Source organism: Ipomoea nil, unplaced genomic scaffold (genome assembly GCF_001879475.1).
Source record: "Ipomoea nil cultivar Tokyo-kokei standard unplaced genomic scaffold, Asagao_1.1 scaffold3210, whole genome shotgun sequence".
Classification (NCBI taxonomy): domain Eukaryota; kingdom Viridiplantae; phylum Streptophyta; class Magnoliopsida; order Solanales; family Convolvulaceae; genus Ipomoea; species Ipomoea nil.
In genome coordinates, this window is record NW_017619638.1 from 689147 (window position 1) to 709791 (window position 20645).

Here is a 20645-nt window from a genome sequence, read left to right on the forward strand (position 1 = left end):
TCATGTTTTTTATATTTTGTTATAAATTTATTATGATATGTATTTTATTTTAATTGGATTTATTATTTTAGGTGTTATTTTTAGAATTTTAAATTTTAGCTTTAAAAAATTCGGTTAATCGGTTAACCGACCGATTAACCGAAAACAATTTCGGTTCGGTGAATTCCGTAGAGCAAACTTCGGTTCGGTTAACGGTTAAAGAAAAAACACTTTCGGTTAACCGATTGAACACCCCTAGTTTTATTTGGGGACGGGGCTAGGGTCGGGGCGGGTTAAATGCGGGGAATGTCCAATCCGTCCCCAGCGGAGATGAGAAAATTCTATCCATCCTTGTTCTCCTTTTCGAAAAAATTTCTCGAATCCGTCAAGTACGGGGATGAAAAAATAGGGTGGGATCGATTTTTTTTTTTTTTTTTTTATATAGCTTGGAGGGGAATACCCAAACGAAGAACATAATGCAGTTTAATTGGTATTACATGCGAGGTGCCATGAAGGCAGGCCATCTAGGTCATCCTCTAACGGACCTAATACTAGATCAGGAGGGCTTTGTAGTACATGCATACCAACTGGGTAGCTTTGAGCAAGTTTGGCTAGGACATCAGCAACAGTATTCTGTTCGCGTGCAATGGCAGACAGCTGCACTACTTCAAATCTGAGCAGCTCCTTTTTGCAAGCCATCAGAATGTTGTGGGCAATACTTCTTGGCACTCTATTAGTCCGGTGGAAAAGAGTCAGTTTCGAATACTGCTCTTTTGTAGCCCATGTGAATGGCCAGTTATATTCCTTTAAGAAGGGCCCAGGATTCTGCTTCTAACGTCGTAGCGTTGCCCATATTGAAGACAAATCCATGCTTCCAAGTTCCATTGTGATCTCTGATGACACCTCCGCAGCAAGCTTTGTTCGTCGTGAGATCAACCGAGCCATCGATATTTACTTTGACAGTACCTTCGTCTGGTTTAAACCAAGACAGCATTTTCTAAGCGTCAATTATTGCTGCTTGGTTTCCTCCTCTTGCTCTGGGATGAAAAAATAGGGTGGGATCGATTTTCTCCGTCTAGGTCGAGTTGGATTAACATCCCTAATTGTAACTAGTTAGGAGCTTAGAATGAATAACTATTTTCCAAACAAATATAATAGATCGAAAAAAAATGTTAAATAGGCCATTGAATTATTAGAGTTTGTACAATTGAGCTATCGAAAAAAATTGTACAATGAAACTATTTAACTCTATAAATTTGTATCTTCAAGAAAAAAAAAAAAAAAAAAACTCTATAAATTTGTGCAAGTAACATTTTTAGCTTGTTGTTTCCCAATAAAACAAGTTTAAAAGCCTGACCTGGCACTGATGTGGCAATTTTTATAGTTTTTTTTTTTTTAAATCTCTAATACACTTGACACCTCAGCTTATTTTTCAAATTGAGATCCACACATTGACGTTAACCGTTGTTAACTCACCAAACATTGTCTTTCCTTCCGATTATAGGGACAAAGACCCTAATAGGACAAAAATAACAAGTGTGGACAAAAAATATGAAAAGCTCATTTCTCAAATGCGTATGTTGTCATAATTTTTTTTTTTTTGGGTCAAACGACACGCAAGTGGTTACCCAACCTCAAAACCCAACAAAATAAATAAATAAAAGCATATCCATAAGGTGGAAACACATTAGTAGTGTCTTCAGAAGATATCTCTGCTTGAGCTTTTGACTAGTCCAAGTCTTGTCTTTTGCAATTGTGTATGTACAATTTGAAGATTATTGTATGCTGTTTCTCTAGAGCAACCATTGAAGAAATCATGGTTGCACTTGTAAGTAAGCAAGAATAAGGGTAGCATGTACTTATTATATGCTAAATGTTGTTGTTTCCCTGGAATACTTCTCAGTTGGAAGCAAAGAATGATTTATAAGAATTCCATAATAACATCTGTAGGAAAGTGAAGCGGCAAATTACAATGATCATTGGATTTCTTCTGCAATTCAATCACTGAAGAAGGCATCACCTACAAGCCTTAGAATTTCTCTAAGATCGGCATGTTACTGTTTGTCACTGATTGAAACTCAGATATTTAATTAATAGTTAGACTGTTTATTGTGAAATTTGGGAGAATAATTAATAATACTTGAAATTGTGAACATTATACTGTTAGTGAGGTACTAAGTTAGAAAGAAATTATTACATGCTAAGTTCTAACTAGTAGGTGTGTTCCGTATGGGAATAATGCTTATATTCTATTATAAGTTATAACGATGTTGATATTAATTTTTAATAATGATGTTTGGATTAAATCACAATAATTTTAAGAGTATATGGAGTTTTTTTTTTTTTTTTTTTTTTTTTTTTTTTTTTTTTTTTGAATGCTAGTGGCTCTATTACAATGTAGTACCTATTCGAGTATGTGTAGTTATATTTTGAGTATTATTGTAATTATAGAATCTGTTAGGAATATAGCGGAAGCGAAGAATCGAAAATTGAGAATTATAGAAGTTAAATAATATAAATAAGGAAAATTATATAAATGACATATGAATAACGAACAATGGGAAAAATATAAATATATATATATATATATATATATATATATATATATGTATCTACGTGAGAAAGAATAATAAAAAGGAATAAGAATGAATTCAATGATGAATTGATGTTGAGAATGAGTGAATTACAAAGCATCAACCTAATCTATTTATACAAAGTAAAATGAGAGAATTAAGTGGCATGAAGTAAAATATCGTGTACAGACATGCTACATGGGGGAGAAAGTTGCAACAACCACAAATGCATTACATGTTGAGTGGGTCTTATACAATAAATTTGAGCCACATATATTATTTTCTTAACAATCTCCACCTTGGATCAAATCCACTGTGGAATTAAAAATTGGAACAACCCGACTAAAATCAAGCACTACTTGAACTTAGCAACAGGAAGAGCCTCGGAATAGCAGGATGGATCACCATCAACCTCCTGTGTGACTGAAAGAGCATAAGCAACCATATTGGTTTCATCGTCACTAGCGTACCTAGCAGGTTTTTTAATTGTCCTCTTAGTACGATCCATAGCAATGGAATACTCTCGTTGTGGCTCGACGAGAGGTGCGGTGCTAGTAGATGCATCATCTTTAGTATTACCATCCGTGGTAGTAATACTATCAATAAGCCTGAACTCAAACTCCACCTTCTCACCAGTACTCTGTGTCTCATCTGTACTGGGAACTTTTCCAGAGGAAAGTAGTGCATTTTCATCAAAAGTGATATCTCGACTCAGAATGATTTTCTGAGAATCAGGAGACCATAGACGATACCCTTCTGACTCAGAGGCATAACCAAGGAAAATGCATTTGGCAGCTCTCGGGTTTAATTTACCCGTACTGGAATGAGCATAAGCAGGACATCCAAAAACTCTTAAGATAGAGTAGTCAACAGGATTACCTGACCAAACTTCCTCTGGAATTTTGAATTCAAGGGATGAATGTGGAGATTTATTTACCAAATAGCAAGCAGTAGAAACGGCCTCGGCCCAAAAATCGCGTCGTTTCCATAACCCAGCATTAGAGAGCATACAACGAGCTCTTTCCAATAGAGTCCTGTTCAAATGTTCGGCAACACCATTCTGCTGGGGTTTACCAGGCAAAGTCTTGTGCCTGGCGATTCCATTTGCCGCACAGAAGTCATTGAAATCTGACTCACAGAACTCCAAGCCATTGTCTGTCCTGAGCTTCTTGACTTTTTTTCCTGTCTAAGTCTCAACGAGTATTTTTCACTTTTTGAAAATAGAAAATGCTTGATTTTTGTGTTTCAGGAAAAAAACCCTGACTTTACGAGAAAAGTCATCAATAATAGACATAAAATATCTACAGCCTCCCATAGACTGGAATTTAGTTGGTCCCCATAAATCGGAATGTATATATTCCAATACATCTTTGGTACGGTGTGTAGCAGCAGAGAAACTAACCCTCTTTTGTTTCCCAAAAACACAATGTTCACAAAACTGTAATTTACCCGTACCTGAACCACCAAGGAGGCCTTCTTGCTCAGGAGATGCATGCCTTTCTCACTCATATGCCCCAGACGCATATGCCATAATTGAGTGAGATCCGCATCAGACATCGATGAGGGATTTGTTGACAAAGAGAGTATTCAAATCACACAACAAATTGAAGTGAGAACTATCTCGCAATGTCCTTGTTTGACAATCAGCAGTTAGCAGTTAGCATTAGCGGATTATATTAGCGAATTTGACCATCGAATTATATCAACGGTTGGTAAAAAGATATTTGAAAAAAAATAGCTGTTTAAATGTAAAATGACATAAGGGTAATAATAATAATAATAATAATAATAATAATAATAATAATAATAATAATAATAATAATAATAATAATAATAATAATAATAATAATAATAATAATAATAATAATAATAATAATAATTCTTTTTTTTAAAAAAAAATTAAGCCAATCATATTAACTACTTGGGAGATTTATTGATAAAAAGAGTATTCAAATCACACAACAAATTGAAGTAGGAAACTATCTCGCAATGTCTTTGTTGGGCAATCAGCAGTTAGCTCTTCAATATTAGTGTATATTTAATATTTTATGCCCTAATTTTTATTTGCTCTCCCTTATGTCCCGCATTTGGATTCAACCATACCTATATAATTATTTTATTGACAATTATAATGTCGCGCGCTGATGTGAGTGCATGAATTCATTGCCGGCAACTTGCTTTACCCTTTAGCTTTCGAGCTCTGAAATTTCCAACACTTGGTGCATTTCTAGCTAGTTAGACTAATTTCGCTTGGTAGTGCCTAGGAAAATGTCCCATCATTCAATATGGTGATTCATGATTGGGTCGACCAAGCCAAATCATTTGCACCTTTGTGATAGAGTTTGTTGTCATCATACACATTATACAATCATTTTTTGGTGCTTTATTGATAGTATTTCTAGATACATTATCAACTCTGACATTTTGTATGATGAAAGCTTGTCCTTGCATTCATGGTTGCCTACATTAAATGTCCTCAACTTTTAACTGTCCAATTAGCTATTCTTCATACTTTGTTTGATGTAGTAGGTTTATAATTTGGTAGATTATATTGGTAGTATTTGGGACAAATGTTAGTTCTTTCTTTGTTAGATTGAGTATAGATTATCAACGTGTACTGGTGTAAGCTCAAATAACTCAAAATAAGAAATTAGAAAGCTAGGAGGATGATAAGCTAGAGGATAAAGTTGAATGAAGCTTTCAAAGATTGGTAAAATTTAAGTTCTGGCTTCTTAGTAATGGGGTAATGAATGACAAATTTAAGGTTCAAAACACAATAGAGTGAAGTGTAAATATACAAGTGTCCAAACTAATGAATGCTGTAAGTCATCCAAATATATTCATCTTTTCACTTATAGAAGAAATATGAGGATATTGTTTCTCATCATCATGACTACCATATGTCTTAGAAATGATGTTACATCAATTGGAGTTGTATATATTCTAGAGTCTTGCCAAAGAGCAGCACGAATAAACATTTAAATCCTCTATTTGTATTTGTTTACTATAGTGCATTAGCGAGTTTTGTGACAGAATACCAGTGAAAGATACTGTCTGAGTTAGTGCGGAATGCACTAGAATTCTCATTTTTATACGTTATTGGTTAGCTGTGTATTCTGTTAGGTATCGTTGTGCACTTTGTCAAATTAATGGTGTGCATTTTACATGACTAGTGGTGCACTTAATAAGTAGTTTGGGGTGCACTAGTATTTGTTTTATCTTTAAATCTGTTGTGTTCTATACACATATATGTATTATTTTTTATACACAAATTGGTATTAGTTGTACTGTTTTGTCATATTCTCGTATCTTTTATCATTAATGACATGGCCTAATACGCTAGGTTTTGAATTTTTAGGCTTAACAAATCTATTTGCCCCGTCGAAATAGTTGTAAAAGGGTAGGAGCTTCTGTGCATTGTGCTACGTTGGGATATTAATGCTATCTTTGTGGTTTGGCGTGCATGCTTGTTTGGTTATGGCTGTATATATGTTGGCTAATAATGTTTCCCTGCGTCTGCCACAGGGGCTAATGAAAGGGAGCTGGTGACCAGGGATGTGACACATTGTGCAATGGGCTTCACAATCGCAGCTGTTTAATATTGGAGCCTCGATGTGGAGATTTTTTATGGTAAACCGGAAGCTTGATGTGGTACAACAGGCATTTTTACCAAACTGTGTTAAGGCTAATATTAGTCCTTCTAAAGGCTTCAGGCTATACATGGAGATGCTAGCTAGGCTCGTTCGCGAATGTGGGATATTTAGATAGTAGTTTATTCCCTAAGTTGTATGGGATATTTAAATAGTTAATTTTAGTATGATAAGTTTTAATAGGAATCGTTAAATGATAAGTTGGACATACAGGTCCCAGCATCACGAATATAATGTTATACACTTATACATTGTAGTAAGAGTTATTACAAAATATTTGTAAAAACTGGTCACTACAAAAAAACACCGAAATAGCGACAGACAAATTCCGTCGCTAAATATTGAAAATCCGTTGCTACAGTGGTTAGCGACAGATTAGCGACGGAACTCGTCCGACACAAAATACCCCGTCGCTAGAATTTAGAGACCAAAATTTATTCCGTCGCTATAACTAGCGACAGAACTGTCCGTCGCAACGCGGAAATATTCCGTCGCTAAAGTTCTTCCAGTGACAGATTCGGAGTCGAAATTTGCGACCGAATAACGACGGACTAGTCTGCGCTAGATTTAGCGATGGCATTTCCGTAGCTAAAAGTATTAATTATCCATCGTTAATGTCTATTTACAATAATCCGGCGACGAGATTTGCCACGGCCTAGCTACGGATTGTTCCGTCGCTAAATATAGCGACGGAAGTGTCCGTCGCTAGCTTTCATCGTATCATCGCTATTTTTATTATTATTATTTTGAATTGAATGTCATTTAGCTACAACTTATTATTTCGGTCACTATTTCATTACCTTTCTACCATATTTGTCCGTCGCTAAATTCTAAAAAATTAATAAAACTAATGTACTTGCTAATTAATACTCCCTCCGTCCCATTTTGTTTGTCTGGTTCGGTTAACGAGGCTTGACTGAAGCTATTTTTACTTCAATTTTTCATAATATTAAGTTTATTTTTAGTATATAAAATTTATATATTTAGAAACTACATTAAAAGTACTATTAAACATAAAAAATCAAATTTAAAAATAATTAAAAATTACTAAAGAAAATAAGCAATGAAGAAAGAGTTGGATTGACCAATGAATAGTAAACAGGACAGGCAAAATGGGACAGAGGGAGTATAAAAAACATGCATTAAAACTATAATATAGTACTTGAATAATGTAATTACAAAATATATTATATTAAAGTATTTAAAGTCAATAACAATAACATAAGTATAGCAATATATAATGTACTAATGTGACATCATTAGAACCAATACCAAATATTATAATAAACATATAATCTAATCATCTCCTAAGTTTTCATCATTTGAATTAGCTGAACGTTGAGGTTGAGTACTTGGAGTGGATAGCATGCCGTTGCGACGCAACTCTTCCATCAAACTTGCAATCTGAGCTTGCATTTGAGTTCTTTCAGCTTGTAGTTTAACTTCCATCTCAACTCGCATGGTCTCTAACTGCTGATTCATCATCTCCTTCATTGACTCTTGTTGAAGTTGTGAAGTAGCAGATGATGAACTACAGTTATTCTCAGTGATAAATGCTGATGACTTAGTCCCTAAGCCATAAATACGCTGTTTTTTTACCCCACCAACAACATCCACATACAGTTGTGACATGTTTATAACTGGTGGCTCATTTGACCCTTCCGCCTCTAGGATTGCAGCATCACGCCGTGCTTGTATTTCGTCCTACAATTAAAAATATATCCCAAATAAGAGAACTATATAAAGGCATATAAGAATTCTGTCTATTTAACAATATACAGTTATTAGGTTATACTTACAGCAATTTTTTTTGACCTCTCATCAACGAATGTACCATCCTTCTTTTTGTGCGTATGCTCAAAGCACTCATACGGATCAGGGTCCTTTTGAAGTGTCTCTCGCTATTAAACAAGCACAAACAATAATATGATACTTAAATCCGTAAAATATGTACAAATAATAATTTTTGGAGTTAAATGTATTACCAATGCGTGAAAGTGCTCAATCTAGATCCTCCGGTATGTCGGGAACATCCCGTACCAGGCCCGGCTACCTCACTCATCCTATTTTTGCGTGCTTGCTCAGATTTAGCTTTCACTTCAGGCCTATCCCAATATGCCTCCCAAATGCGCCATGTATCTTCATGTACACATTCTGGCTTCCCAGCTGAAGTCCGCTTCTTCTTCCTTTTGGAGACCAAATCTGAATAGCGTGTGGCTGCTTGTGCAAAAAACGCTTTACGAACTAGACTGTCAATGGTCGCATCCCACTTGTAAAATTTCTGTAACATTACAAATTTATCAAATATATGCAATATCATCCATAAGATGCATTAGACAAAGTTACTAACATAAATTAAATAACATTCTAACTTCAAGAATCAACCACAATATTTTCCAAAACATATTGTGAATTTACCTTAAATTCTTCAAAGTATGATTCCTTGTACTCATTAGACACAGTCTTCCAAGTATACCCATCAACGAAGTTCCTTTGCATGAATATTTTTTTCATTGTATTTGAACATGGGTGAGAAGACATTAACCTGTACATACATACATACATACATACACACACACACACACACACACACACACATATATATATATATATATATATATATATATATATATAAAAGATTAATAAAGAAAAAAAATAATATACACATAAATGTAAACATAATATCACATTTTTACCTCCCCTCGTCCACATGAATAATAGGCAAATCACAAGCATTAGATGATCCTGCAACTGATGAGGATGTGGGTGGCGCAGTAGAGTCTGATGGTGATGGAACCGGTAAGTCAGATGGTGAACCAACAGAAGCAGGTGACTCAATAGGTCCAGATACCATAGTCGGAGTAGGTGCCACATGAAATGCACCTCGTCCACGTCCTCTTGTGCGTCCAGCTCTACTACCACCTTGTGTCATCTAAAATAAATTCAATATAATTAAATATAATATAATATAGTTAAATAACATATAAATATCCTTTAAAAAAAAACATACAAACTATCAATACCATTATCACTATCTCATATTACTGAACCTCCACTTGAGTCAGCTATTTCTTCCTCTAACTCAAGTTCATCTTCGATGTCACCATGTTCCTCATCAAATTCTATTACCCCACCATTTGAGTCATTTAAATGCAAAGGGTCTTCATCTATTTGCATGAGATCATGATTGTCTGTAGTTTCCTCTTGAAATGGTGGAGGTATTTGTGATTCTTCCGTAGATATAGATGATTCAGGAACTACTATTTCAAATCTCGCTTTAATTTTGCAAACAGCCCACCAATCAAGCTTGTTGCGCCGCAAACTTGGGTATGTACAATAATAAACCTGAGCGCCAGAGACGCCAGAGAGCAGAGACGCCGGAGAGCAGAGCCTTCGGCTGTGGGCTGTGGCTGGTCGGAGGGCTACGGTATGAGAGAGAGAAGAATAAGGTTGCACTATTCCAATCAAAACCCTTAGGACTTAGGGCTGATGAGTGATTAAGTTGTGCTTTATGAACTCTAGCTACGGATTAAAATTCCGTCGTTATGTTTTATTAAAAGTAAGAGCTGCGATATATTAATTAATTTACCATTCTTGTTCCTAGCGACGGATAGCGATTCCGTCGCTATGAAACATGTAATAAAAAATTTTGTTACTAACATTAACGATGGATATAATAGTCCGTCGCTATTGAACTCATAAGAAAACACCTTGTGGACAACTTAGCGACGGATCGATATATCCGTAGCTATTGAACCCATACGGACGAAGCCTTTTAGTCATCTTAGCGACGGATTTCACCATCCGTCGTTAGATAGCTACGGATCCATATTTCCGTCGCTATGTAGTCTAAAGCCCGTACTAATTCTAGCGACGGATATGAGTATTCGTCGCTAGACTTGAATCACGAATACATGAACCTTAAAGAATAGCGACAGATGTTTAAGTCGGTCGCTAGTATGTAGCTAGAACAATTTCAAAATTAACCCGCGAAAATTCCGTCACCAATCCGTCACTAAGTTTTGCGCCAAAAATTCCCGCTAATAATAGCTACGAATTTAACGACAACACTGATCCATCGTAATAGCCATCGCTAATCCGTCGCTAAAATCCTATTTAACAAGAAAACTAAATTCAGTCACTAAATAGTCGCTATTCCGTCGTTAAATTAGCTATGGAATGCGTCTATTGCTAGATCCGTCGGTATTTCAGCGTTTTTTTTTGTAGTAACTACATTTGCCAGGAGAATCGCAATAGACTAATACTTGATATCAAACCTATCATGTATACTGTCCTTTATTATTTGAATTCTGTGTTAATTATAATGTATACGTTGCATGCTTGTTAAATCTCATTTAGATAGATACATGGAATAAAATCCTTTATTATAAACCAATAATATTGCTTTAATGGAATTGGACAAAAAATAGATATTAGATAACACTAAATAACGCAGCAGTGATTTTAGTATTTATTGATGAAGGCTTAAAACTTGCATGCAATTAGTAGGACCGTGGCAGAAGTGCACTTCATTGAGCAAGTAGGCATTAGCATTGTATAATAGAATTAAATGTACAGAATGCTTTTATTACAATGCACACCTTTAGCTAGTAGTGATGATATGGGATATTTAGACACATGGTATTAATTCCTTTAATATTGCTTTAATAGAATTGGACAACAAATAGACATTAGATATTTATTTCCGATTGAAAATTAAATTGCACTGCTGAACGTAGGCCCCCCCTAGTGGTGGGCTAGACCCTTATTTAGTTATTGGATTAGTTTCGTTGGGTAGTCCAAGCACAGCTGTGGCATCATCCTTTGAGATGCTGATGTAGCTCCCGTTACTCACCTTTAGTGACATATTCGAAGGGTCAAAGTTGGACACCAACAAGTGCCCAACACGGAGCGGTAATTTACTTATCCGTAGGCCTAGAATTCCACCTATGCCGATTGTACAAACAGCTTGCCTTTGTTGTATCGTAAGTGAGGCCACTAGGCGTACGAGTTCCCTTGGCATCCCCGCGTCTTGATTTGGGGGAACGGGGAGCTTCCGGGAGTCGGCATACGATGCGTCGGTTCTACATACTTCACCTCGTCAAGATCACGATGTGGGGTTTGGGAATCATCATCCGAATCGCTCCCGTCATCACTTAAAACCACCGGTTGTTGTGGATCACGGCCTAAGGCAAACAAAGAGCACACATTAGCACTATGCCCTTTTATAATTAATGCCAACATAATTTACTACACAAACATAACATTACAGATTTACCACAACAATAATAACATTTCAATTCCTTTGGCTCATATGTGAAATAATTATATATTCACATTCATGAAGGAATGATGCTATAAAAATGGTCAAACTGAAGACTATGAACACAATGTAATGCATGAGTAAATAAACCAATTATGTCACCAGCTAGTAGGCCTTCTGTTCTAAAATTTATGGCTTTTGTCTCCCTTTCTATCATTATCATGCACTGTTCATACTTCCTAGAAACCTGTTCAAGTCGAATTCTTAAACTAAATTCACATGAAGCAAGATAATAGCTACAGTAAGAGAATGCTAGTGTGCACACAAGAACTATTCTATTAAGAAGAAAATTGGATTAATTACATAGGTTGAAGGGGGACAGTTGCACCTAATGAACATTAGAATGCTATACTATTATCCCCACAATTTAGAGTAATTTCACTGCACTCAAATAGAAACTGTTTATGTAATTAAGTTTACCCCCACTCATTAAAAATCCTACATCCACCACTGGTAAGGGTAAATGCTCCGAATCCGTTAGTAGCCAAAAATACCAAAACCAATAAAAATGAACTAACATTTGTCCCCAAATACTACCAATCTACTAGATTATAAAGCTACTACATCAAACAAAGTATCAAGAATAACTAATTGGACAGTTAAAGGCTGAAGATATTTAATGTAGGCAACCATGAATGCAAGGACAAGCCTTCATCATACAAAATGTCAGAGTTGATAATGTATCTAGAAATACTGACAACAAACCTTAAACAGATATTATACACATGTATCAAGCAAAATTAGTCCTACTAGAAGTTCAGTATTAATGTGAACAGGAGAGTTGATGCAGCACATACATTTATTGAAATTTATTCTTAGATACTGAGCATAGATAATAGTGAATTACATTAGCATTAGGCCAGAAAGTTAACACCTAAATCAGTAAACATAGTATCATATTAACTATTATATGCTAATATAATATGCTAAGAGCATGATTAAATTGCACATCCAATTCCAATAGCATAATGTGAGCATGATTAAATTGCATACCCAATTAAACTAAACACCAAATTCTTCCAACGATAAGTTTTTTCATCTTAGAAAAGGTCCCATACCAGTAGCAGCGCGTAAGCATCAAATGCAGGCAGCACTGTTACTCTACACAAGCTCTCCACATCTTCCCTGATCCTAATGGTCATCCACACACACACCGCACTGATCCTAGCGGTCATCCACCCACCTAATTTGGTAATTGCAATGCACCTAATTCGCTAATTCCATAGCTGCAACCAGGTGATTCCGAAATTACAACCCTAGAATCACTTCCAACACCCCCTCCCTCCCCTTCCCCCCCGCCCCCCCCCCCCCCAAAACAAACCTTGCATTACTAAGAACATAATCAGAATGCATAAGAACCGCCACTAACCTCGCTTTCCCCACCGGTGCGCCGCCCGTCGCCTTGCGGAGACCCTAGAAACTACCCCGGACTGGGGCGGGACAAATGTACCACGAGCCGTGGCAGGCAGATTCCAGCGGCCGACCCGGCACTTGAACGACCGAGGCATCGTCTGCCCTCTGTGCGCTCCAGCCGGTGCCGATGTTGTGCATACCTGATGAAATATACACTGAGATGTTAGCTTTTCTAGTAGAAGGAAAGGTAAAGTAAAACAGCCTTAAGCACCCAAACGCCAATAGTGCACTACTACACTTCTAAAATGCATAAACACAAACACTAATGCAGGTGTCACCCATTTTAGCAAATTCCCCCAGTCTCCCCCAATTCCTCCATAAGAATTCTGTTTGTATTACTCTGCTTTCTAGTTATCCTAGTATTTCCCTTAACTGCAATGTTGTCTGCACGATGCACATGGGTGAAAAAATAGTATGCACGGGCTGATTATTTATGCACATGGGGGACAGGGGGATAATATGCACGGGGCGAATTATTTATGCACAGTGGCGGTGTTCGTAGGTAATCATCGAGTACTGTAGGTATAATGCACGAGCTAATTATTTATGCACAGTGGCAATGTTCATAGGTAAACATCGAGTAATGTAGGTATAATGCATTCATAACCTCCTAATTTATGAATGTGGGGTTCATTTACCATGCCCTTCAATTCAACGCCTTGTTATAAGTTACATTTGCACTAACCAAATGCGGGATGCCATTTTTTGTGTTGCTCCAGGTGCTGATGCCCACCATTTTCCCTTTATTATATATTCATCTGAACTGAATCATTCTCCACTCAATGAATTATCCAAAATGTTAAAATTTTAATTTGTTCTTCAGAATGATCCTTTTCCATTCCAATTTTAACAACAGCAGCACACGAATTCAGCTCAAGCCCACCCCCTGTCGTGGATTCCAGCTACGAATACACCATTCCAGAGCATCCCAAATAGGGACCTATTTACCTTGACATCCCTTAACCCTCTAGTGCACTTTTTCCCCCCTGATGCTCAACAATCAACAGCATAAGCTACAGAGCACGAAATCATGCACTAACCTGTCTGATCCCACCGGTGCGCCGCCTGACGCCTTGCAGCGACTCTAGCCGCTATGCCGAATGTAGACCGAACGAAGCCCCCTGGAGCCGTCGAATGCGGCGTGCGACTACCGGAACGACGTTTAAACGGAAAGGACCCCACCGCCACTCTGTGCGAACCAGCCGATGGCTGAGTCACGTGCGTCACTGGCTTCCCCACCCTTCCCCTTCCCGAACCGCGCCCGCCACTGGGCCGAGTCATCACGCACCGGAGAATGCACGGCGTTTCCTCTAAGACGAGATGCACATGGGTGTCGCAACGGGAAGCCGACTATGACCAGAAAACAAAATGAACAAAAACAAATACCCCTAAATAGGCTAATTATTCGGTGATTGACGATGCACCCGCCCAGTGTGTACCTTCAGTGATACCCATTGATGATGCCACGTGCGCAGCTGGTAAGAATGCACAAATGCACATGATAAAAGGAATTCACATCTGAACAGTGAACAAAAAAAAAAGATAATAGCGTTATTTCATATTATAACTTTGATATTTAATTTAAAAAAATAGTGAACAAAAAAAGACAATAGACAATATAATGAATATAATCAATTGATGAATTTGAATGTAAAGAATATTTTTTACATTGGAGAAAAATAAAGACAATATAACTAATAAAATTATTTCTCTTAATTAATTTATTGATAATGAATAATTTTTTTGAATAAAGACATTGTATGGACAATGTATCGAGTATACTCAATTAATGAATTTGAATGTAAGTAATTTTTATATTGGAGAAAAATAAAGACAATACAATTAATGAAATTATTTCTCTTATTTAATTTATTGATAATGAATAATTTTTTTTTGAATAAAGGCATTGTAAACACATAATTCTAAATTAAAGAAATGCATATGTATTATTTTTTGTTGTAGCTACTAAATTATTATTTAAATTATTTAATTTAATAAGAGTAAAATAGAGTACTAATTACGCTAACTTTGATTGAGATGAGGTTCAAACCTAAGACCTTTCTTATTGGAATCAATGAGTAAGTTAACAGTCAACTAACAGAAATTAACGGAGAAGATAACATTTAATGGAAAAGCTAATAGATAATCATATAATTAAGGATAAATTAGGAAATCTCAAAGAAAAATTAAAATTTGATCAATCTGAGCCATTAATTTGATTAAAAAATTTGACCGTCATTTTTTCTACCGATTATAAGCCTAACCCTCTTAATTTGGATCCACTTTTTTCAAGTAATTTCTATATATAAATAATAGTTGTTCAAAAGTAGTGTCAAAATTCAAAATATAAATATTGTATAAAATAATACATCTAAAATTTCATTTAAAATTATTAAGTCATGTAAATAAAACAATAAATAAGAATTGTGAAATATTTAGTAATTTTAATTACCTGTTAAAGGGAATTGAAGAACTTGAGAATTTGTGACTTTGTATGATCAAGAAGAATTGAAGAATTCTGCCGAGTTGCGTCTGTCGTCTTTTGTTTGCATCAATTGCGTATTTGCGTGCTATTGCTGCCTATTGAGATTAGCGTTTGTCTATCGTTTGCTGACTAATGTTCGCGTCTATGTTCTACCTAGTTGTCAACTTGTCGTTTGGCTGTCGCTGCTATTTGTGAATTGTGAGATTCGCGTAATGTCGGTAATGAACTCAAGGTACGAAAAAGTCGAAAAGGGTTGCGCTTAATGGCTATTGGCTAATGCCTTATATATTGTACTAGTATTTGCACCTGTGCGATGCACAACCATAAATAATAATAATAATAATAATAATAATAATAATAATATAATTAAATAATATAACATAATAATAAAAATGAAGAAAATTTATATAGAGTAAATTATTTAATAACAATTAACATTGAAATTGTATTACACATTATTAAAGAAAAAATTAGTATACAACATTTTTAGTCGTACTCACAAATTGTCCTTTATCCCTACAAAGCAAAATTTTTAATCCACTTGGATTACTTACTCTTCAAGAAAGTTTATACAATAATGCTAAATACAATATAAAAAATATATGAATATAATTCATATTATTTTTCAATTTAGAAAAAAACTTAACCAATAAATAGATGATGGCAGATGATGAAAATCATATTTTGATACCCTATAATAATTCATTAGCTAAGAAACTATGAAGTATTGTTGTAATATTTATAATAAAAATGATTAATGTTGTTAAGTTTCATATATAAAAAGGAAAATATGAACTTTGTTCATTTATAAAGTTTTTATTTAATAATTATGTTTTCATTTACATGCTTTGACAATTATTTGACGGAACAAAAATCCTTCATAAGAATTCCTGCATCTGTCCCAACTTCAACACCTTTTCATCCAATAATATTTTTAAACTAATCACACACCTCAACGTTTTATTTATTATGTGTATTCATCATTACTTTAGAAATATGAAATGTGTTGTAATTAGTCTGATAAACATGTCTAATGTATACATGTGATTTGATAAACATGTCTAATGTATACATGTGATTTTTTATCCCATTGATTCAGTTTTTATCACTGTTAAGAATGTCGTCAAACCATTCTTAAGATCATACTAATTTCATTATTCGAAGCTTTATATTATTGGATTAATCACATAATTTGCGCTTTAATCGAGAATATAATCTGACAACTAAATTTTGAAAAGATTGCGAAATAGGCAAAACTGATTCATTTCACCACACTTGTAGACCTAAAATTAAACTAATTGCTTTTACCTTCTTGTCCATGAAATAGCAATAAAGACTGATAAAACAAAAAATGAATCAGGCATCAGTGAATACCAAAATAATGCAAAAATAAACATATATATAAAATCTATAAAACAGATAAAACAAACATTGAATCAAGCACAATATTAAGTCTATAAAAAACCATATATATAGCCTATAAAAAACCATAATGTATCCAGTGACCACAAAATATTATTAAAAACATAAAATGAAACCATATCTACACCATTCACGGCACAATTGTCTACAAAAAACAACCACCTACATTCAAACAATTTAAATATTTAAAATTGTTTGAAAAATACAATCTATTCCAGTTTGCATATACTATAACAGTATAACTACTATTCAATGTTTTCTTATTGGAGCCTTGTGTGGAAGAAAATTACTCAAAGAGACATCTTTTCATTGCACAACATTCAATCTCGATGGTCTCAGGGAAAAAATACATATAGAAAGCCAGAGGAGACCCTCAGCCTCTCACCTCTCTCACTCTCAGACTCTCACCCTTTCGCCTCTCTCACTCTCAAGCTCTCACCATTTCACCTCTCTCACTCTCAGCCTCTCACCCTCTCACCCTCTCACCCTCTTGCCTCTGAGTCTCACATTTGTCTCTCATACTCTCACCTTGACTGCCAGAAATGAGACGCCCAGAACAGAGCGACTGGCGACCGCAAGGTCTCCACCTGGTCTCTCGTTTTAGCATATCAGCTCGTCTCCGTTCTCTTTCTCCCCGCGTCGTCCTTCTAACGCTCGTCGCCTTCTCGGATTCTTTGACTCCTTTCCGTCGTTCTTGAGTTCGGCTATCGCCACGCACTATTCATTCATTCATACATCTAAAGCTCGGCAAAATCTGAAGACCCAAATGCCGCTATATATATTACTATTAAAAAACTGAAAAGACTCTTTGAAAATAACCTCTGGTCATTATTTTTTCTCTGCAGATATAAAAAACTTATTAATAAATAGACTGTTTTCTAGAATATTCTTTCCTTAGTAGAAGATATCTGACAAATCTCTATCTCTATTTATCTATAAATTCTGTATTTATCAAACAAAATGTGTTCACATTAGGCGGGAAAATGCTACTTTGTGATTGACCAAGATGATATGGCTTTATTATATAGAAAGATACATATTACAAATTATTATTTTAAAAAAAAAATATGGAGTTTCCAAAAATTGGGGGCCTTGTACAAAGGCCCTGGGCAGACTTGCCTAGGGCCGGCTATATATATATATATATATATATATATATATATATATATATATATATATATATATATATATATAGTCAGATTCCCGTGCGGGCAGTGTTTCCAGTGTGGTCACACACCATTAGGTATACACGCACCACATAGTATTTCAAAATGCACCATTAGGTGTGGTGCATTTTTTTTATGTGTGGTGCATTTTTGAACACTCTGTAGTGCATTTTGGTGTGTGGTGCATTTCTTGGGCACAAGTTCTTATTTGATCCAAATAATACACACACACACACACACACACACACACACACACACACACACACACACACACACACACACACACACACACACACACACACACACACACACACACACACACACACACACACACACACACATATATATATATATATATATATATATATATATATCACTTGTAAAAGTGTGGACGCATCTACACCCTTGATCTTGAGACTTTCGAGTTTGAAATAATTATAAAATGAACTCCACTAACAAGTTGTTAGTATACGTGGGGTGGAATGTAGGTTGAGGAAGGTGAATCTTCCCTGGGATATCGTTCTCACCGTATTGCACGTGGGAGTGAATAATGTGTGGTTGAGTACAAGTGAACAAGTACCTACAAGAAGCCAGGTCAATGCTTGTTGAAGAGCAAGTGTAAGTTCAAAGTAAACTAGAGAGCAATGTAAAAGGGTAAAGAGAGCAATCAACACTAAAGAAGTCAATACATGGGAAACAGGACTTGGATTAAGTTTACTTTGCTTTTGTGCCATGTAGAGTCCTAGGTAGGAAATGCAACATATGTGTTAATTGGGATTCAATGAAGATGTTACTAATGCCAATGCCGATACCACACCCCTTGGCCTATCAAGGAGTAGAGTCTTACCCAAGTAACCATTCTACTAACTTGCGACATTTCATCGAACACTTAGAGTCCACATCTTCTTCTGAGTTTCACCTCAAAAGATGGGAATAGCAAGTGGATGTAGGCTATAGCATAGTCCCAATTCCTTGGCAACTATACATCCCCTAGACCTCCCCCATGGTTGGGCCCTAACCATGTGGGAGTCCATGCAAAAATCCACTTCCATTAGTAAGCCATATCAATTAACACATATCTACTTATAATTGCAATATAAATCATATATGCACCATCAAAAGTAAGCCTTAATCTAATTCTCCAGAAAGTTCTAGCCACTCATGATCAAAGTAAAGCAACAATCACAATTGAGCAATCAAGATATGGAATAATGGAGAAAAGAGAAATGAAATTGAAGGAATTTTACATAGCTCAATTACAATTGTGATCCACAATCAAAACTTCAATTAAGCAAGAAGAAATCTCCTAAATACAAGGCAACGTGTCAAGTTGATCCTAAAACTTAAAGAACTTCTCTCTCTACAATTGGAGTACAATTAAGTGCAATAACTAGAAGTGAAGTGCTAATAACAAAAGTTCATTTCTAACTCTTTTAAACTTCCTTAAATACTATAATTTTTGTCGCCTACACGACCCCTTGCACGCACGTGCATCATTCGACAAGTACGCCTACGCATTCTGCACGGTTGTGCAAGGCTTGGTACACGGGGGAAACTTTGAATTATTTTTCCATTTAGCTCTAAATCTTATCCAAATGCTTCCAATTCAGCCCCAAAGTCCTACAAACATTCAAATGCACTCACCATTAGTCTATGTGCTGAAATTATGCAATTATAACCCATTAACACAACATATAAGCACAAAAGACATCAATTAAGCACAAATCAACCCCAATATGACCCCAAAGAATAAGGTAGCTTTGGAACTTATCAAATGTTTTCACACTTTAACCTTGTTTTCCCTCAAGAAAGGCAAAACCAAAGCAATTGATCACAAGTGCCAGAGATAACTCCAAGAACTCATATAACCCAAATGGTCAAATAGTCAAGTGATGCACAAGAAATCAAGTAAGTGTTGCTCCTCCTTTTACTTGGGAAATGTGGTGAATTGAATGTGAAAAGCTTATTTCAATGAAGATTTAAGGAAATAAAAACCCCAAAAATATCACTCTAATTTTATCAAAAGGGACTCTTCTCACACATCAACAAGCAAACATAAGAAGGGCGATCAATTCTCATTTCTCCCGGGACTTCCCAAGCTGAGCCGGATAATAGGAACGATGTATACAAGTTCACCAAAATTTTCCACCATTGGCCCCAAAGACCCAAACAAGAAAGGTGAAGGTATGAAATCAACCTCTCCTCGCATTTTGAGTTAGCCAGATCTCTCTTTTCTTCTCACCTCTAGAACATTAACTTCGAATATACTACCGGAACACAAAGCCTTATGCTTTTCATGCATCTTTTGTGCATTTTTGGTGAAAAGCACGATAGCAATCCAGTCCCTACGAGGTGGCCTCACCCTCGTCTTTTTCCACTCAAAATCAATGATAGCTTAGTCTTTTTTAGCTTTTTAAAATTGAATCTTCCGCATCCTTACAAAAGTTATGCCTTTTTCAAGGGAGAAGGGGTTCACACATACTCAACAAAAGAAAAAATCTCTCGTCTTGCCTCATGCCATACCAAAAATTTGTCCAATTCCAAGTCTTACTACCTTATCTCCGGGTCTTACTACCTTATCTTTTCACAAACCAATCTTGCGTACACTCCCATTTCAAAGGATCCAAGACCAAG

General features: G+C 35.7%; 2 long non-coding RNA genes across 2 annotated transcripts; one reads left to right on the plus strand and one right to left on the minus strand.

The window, feature by feature from the left end:
• Positions 1 to 1933: 1933 nt before the first annotated feature.
• LOC109168608 lies at positions 1934 to 19246 on the plus strand. Its single transcript, XR_002052112.1, has 3 exons — positions 1934 to 2038; positions 3583 to 3588; positions 19236 to 19246. It is a non-coding gene; the product is annotated as an uncharacterized LOC109168608 (long non-coding RNA).
• On the minus strand, positions 10793 to 14328 carry LOC109168609. Its single transcript, XR_002052113.1, has 3 exons — positions 13979 to 14328; positions 12895 to 13078; positions 10793 to 11388 (listed from the first exon to the last, which is right to left on the minus strand). It is a non-coding gene; the product is annotated as an uncharacterized LOC109168609 (long non-coding RNA).
• Positions 19247 to 20645: the final 1399 nt, after the last annotated feature.